The following is a 4,774-nucleotide window of genomic DNA, read 5'->3' as shown; positions in this document are numbered from 1 at the left end:
GAGCACCCTGGTATTGTCCATACATATCGGCGTTGGACGTGACTCTCCAGTGTCTGCCGCACAACACTACGCTTCAGGCGGACTGTTAACGTAGAGGTAGCATATCCGCCACAAAGTTACATATCTCGCCCCTGGATGGCGTAAATAGTACACGCTAAATGATCACATGGTCTGGTTACAAGGAATGAATAGCGGTACACCAGAAATAAATGTGGATTTTTCAAAGTGCCCGATACAACAATACGGAATGACAACTGATCATACGTTTAAAATTACCATGGACATACACTCCGTATAAAATCCACAGCCGTAATTACTGTTTGGCCAATGTACAGTGAGGAAATTACAGTAATAATCAAAAAATTAAAGTAGCGTATATCTCTAGTTAACAAAGCAACTTGACGTAAAGAGAAAACCACAATGGTGAGAGTGCATATGCTAAGCCGGCCAGACCTACACGGGTCCCGCAAAGTATCATGGTTAGCGTGCGCAAAAACCACGAGGAGCTGAACTTACTTCAAAAGTCCCACAATTTAGATGCAAGCCTATTGGGTGTGAGGTGACTATTATAAAGTCAAATCGAAATGATGTTACTCCAAGAAGTATTGTAGACAACTACAATCAAATTAAAGGTCTGAATGGGTCGTAACAGTGCGTATGTGAATAGGTTATGAAAGCTCGCGAAGGTGGTCTGTAATCCACGATGTGTGTCATAAACTACTACGAACAGGGCCATCGAAACAAATAGCCATGACGAAAATCAAGTAACTGAGCTGAGTCCGGGGTTAATGTTTAGTATTAGACGGACTCTGATGTATACGCAACCGCTGATAGTAATGCAATTATAAAGCTTTAGACGATCAAATGATAAATGACTGTCATGTGATATACCCGTTGCGTACTGGATGCAAAGTCGGTATTTGTTCCACTTTGAGACGTTTATACAGGTAACCTATAAGGTTTGGATGATGACATGGTAGCTAAGGGCTACATTATTATAAGCGCCTATGTCTGTGTATATACAGGGTGTCTCACAATTCATGTTATACACTTCGAGAGGTTGTAGAGGGGTCTGAGTAGGTCAAATTTTACATAGGAACACATGTCTGGAAATGTTATCCACCGCCGGCCGCTGTGGCCGAGTGATTATAGGCGCTTCAGTCCGGAACCACGCGGCTGCTACGGTCGCAGGTTCGTTCCTTCCTCGGGCATGAATGTGTGTGACTCCCTTAGATTGGTTATGTTTAGGTAGTTCTGAGTCAAGGGGACTGACGACCCCAGATGTTAGAAATCCCATAGTGCTTAGAGCCATTTGAACCATTTTTTGCCATCCACCGACGCTACCGAGCATCGAAGTTACATGCGCCGGTGTCTGTACTAATGTATATACACAGGCTGATTCCGTGATGATGTTGCAAACTTTACAGGATGACAGAGAAGGAGGTACCGGAAACGAAACCATTCTGATACCTCTGACAGTGGAATACACGTACTGATAATGTTGTTGCTAAGATTGTAGGATACGTAACTTTCAGAGGTGGTACATAGACGAAAATAAAGTAAAAATATCCACTAAATATGGGACTCAAATGCATGCCTGAGGAGCTATGGGCATTTGTTCATCTTCGCTACTTTGAAACACATCTCCTCTATTGAACGAGTGCTCATAGTGCTTAAACTATGCATTTCAGAGTCCATGTTTGCAAGACATTTTTTCTTGTTTTGGTCCATACCAGCACCTGTGCGAGTTGCCTACCGTACAGTTTTAACAACAACAGTACCACTGCATGTAGTCCACTGTCAGTGGTAGGGGAACGGTTTTTGCTTATTATTTTCGACTCGTTCGTTTCCGCCACAGGGACCATAATGTCAAATTGATACATTTATCCTTCACCATCGTCCTAGAAAGTTTGTGACATCATCACGGAATCACCGTGTATATACAAACATTTACAGGCGCCGGCGCCTCAAAGTTGCAGCTCTGTAGTGTCGTTGGATGACGCATCCGGACATGGGTTCCAATGTAAAACTTGATCTACTAAGTCCCCTCTAAACCTCTAGAACTGTACAACATAAATTGAGAAACACCCTGCACACACAGCAGGCTACCTGAGACTGTGTATAGGAAGTTGTGTATTCAACATCCACTGGCACTGTGCTATAAACTGTCTGCTAGTCAACGAGAGTTATTGTGCGGTTGTCTGCTTATTGTGTAGTTAAGTTCTGACTTCACGTAGGATAATTAGACACTTCGAGAACTGAAGTTCACGGGAGTGTCAGTGGAGCTCGTCTGGTTGTGCGCGGGAAGGTCTCCCACACAGACGAGTTCTCAGCATCCCAATTATTCACCAACGTCGATTGTCGACTGAGGGAGAGAGGAACCATCTCAGCTGACACACATCTAGCAGATGCAACCAGAAAAACAAGAACCCTTGAATTTGAAGAAGACGTTATAAAATATGTCGCTGCCAATCCAAGAACAAACAAACATGGGTGTCATGCGGGTTTGCATGCAGCGCATCCACTTCCATTCCATGATTAACCAATTCAGACTATGCGACAGCCTGATTTTGTAGTATCCCTATTCTCACAGTGGTTTCTTCGTCAATGTGCTGCTGTCACCTTTCTTCCAGACCTCGAGCTGTTCACCGAGGAGAAATTTTTACAGAGGGGGAAATTTTTATCTGCTCCAATAACCACCAAAGGGCTGCTGAAAACGAGAAGGTACCAGGTGAGATTGTCAGTGAATATTTGGGCAGGAATTATCGGTTATCACTTTAAGGATTACACATGTTTTCAGATAATGTGGATGGTGCATGGTATTAGAACTTCCTGGAGAACGCCATGTCTGAATTTCTGGAGGACGTCCCTTGGAATTGCAGTAGTGTCTGGTTTCAGCACGACGGTGCTCCAGCGCAGTTTGATCGTCGGACCAGGGCGTATTTCACAGACTACTTTAGGCACTGAATAATTGGAAACCGATTCCCAGTCTTTGGCCTGTGCGCTCCCCTGACTTCATCCATCTTGACTTTTTCTTCTGTGGTTATTCCACTACAGTAGGAACAGTACCTGAGCTTATTGAGCGCATCCGTACAGCGTTTGATATCGTCAGAGCGGAGCATAGAATCTCACAGAGAATCAGACAAAACATGCTTCGACGCTGCACATTTTGTAACGAAGCTGATAGTCGTCACATTAAACATTTACCTTCAGTAGTGACGTCAAAGAGTCGGTTTACAGTGTTTTATTGTACTCTACTATTTTGTCAATAAACGTTTTCCAACCTAAGTGTTCTGGTGTTCCATTTAGCCTAACGAATGCGTAGTAAATACACTAATGGCCATTAAAATTGCTACACCAAGAAGAAATGCAGATGATAAACGGGTATTTATTGGACAAATATATTATACTAGAACTGACATGTGATTACATTTTCACGCAATTTGGGTGCATAGATCCTGAGAAATTAGATCCCAGAACAACCACCTCTGGCCGTAATAACAGCCTTGATACGTCTGGGCATTGAGTCAAGCAGAGCTTGGATGGCGTGTACAGGTACAGCTGCCCATGCAGCTTCAACACGATACCACAGTTCATCAAGAGTAGTGACTGGTGTATTGTGACGAACCAGTTGCTCGGCCACCATTGAACAGACGTTTTCAATTGGTGAGAGATCTGAAGAATGTGCTGGCCAGGGCAGCCGTCGAACATTTTCTGTATCCAGAAAGGCCCGTACAGGACCTGCAACATGCGGTCGTGCATTATCCTGCTGAAATGTAGGATTTCACAGGGATCGAATGAAGGGTAGAGCCACGGGTCGTAACACATCTGAAATGTAACGTCCACTGTTCAAATTGCCGTCAGTGCGAACAAGAGGTGACCGAGACGTGTAACCAATGGTACCCTATAGCATCACGCCGGGTGATAGGTCAGTATGGCGATGACAAATACAAGCTTCCAATGTGCGTTCACCGCGATGTCGCCAAACACGGATGCGACCATTATGATGCGGTAAACAGAACCTGGATTCATCCGAAAAAATGACGTTTTGCCATTCGTGCAGCCAGGTTTGTCGTTGAGTACACCATCGTAGGCGCTGACGTCTGTGATCTAGCGTCAAGGGTAACCGCAGCCATGGTCTCCGAGCAGATAGTCCATGCTGCCGCAAAACGTCGTCGAACTGTTCGTGCAGATGGTTGTTGTCTTGCAAACGTCCCCATCTGTTGACTCAGGGATCGGGACGTAGCTGCCCGATGCCTTACAGCCATACGGATAAGATGCCCGTCATCTCGACTGCTAGTGATACGGGGCCGTTGGGATCCAGCACGGCGTTCCGTATTACCCTCCTGAACCCACCGATTCCATATTCTGCTAACAGTCATTGAATCTCGAACAACTCGAGCAGTAATGTCGCGATTCGATAAACCGCAATCGCGATAGGCTACAATCCGACCTTTATCAAAGTCGGAAACGTGATGGTACGTATTTCTCCTCCTTACACGAGGCATCACAACAACGTTTTACCAGGCAACGCCGGTCAACTGCTGTTTGTGTATGAGAGATCGGTTGGAAACTTTCCTCATGTCAGCACGTTGTAGGTGTCGCCACAGGAGTCAACCTTGTGTGAATAATCTGAAAAGCTAATCATTTGCATATCACAACATCTTCTTCCTGTCGGTTACATTTCGCGTCTGTAGCATGTCATCTTCGTGGTGTAGCAATTTTAATGGCTAGTAGTGTACATCGCGCTGTAGAAACTTTATTTCACATTTCC

This window comes from Schistocerca nitens, chromosome 5 (genome assembly GCF_023898315.1).
Source record: "Schistocerca nitens isolate TAMUIC-IGC-003100 chromosome 5, iqSchNite1.1, whole genome shotgun sequence".
NCBI classification, from domain to species: domain Eukaryota; kingdom Metazoa; phylum Arthropoda; class Insecta; order Orthoptera; family Acrididae; genus Schistocerca; species Schistocerca nitens.
The sequence above is the reverse complement of the archived record's forward strand: the minus strand, read 5'-3'. Positions refer to the sequence as shown.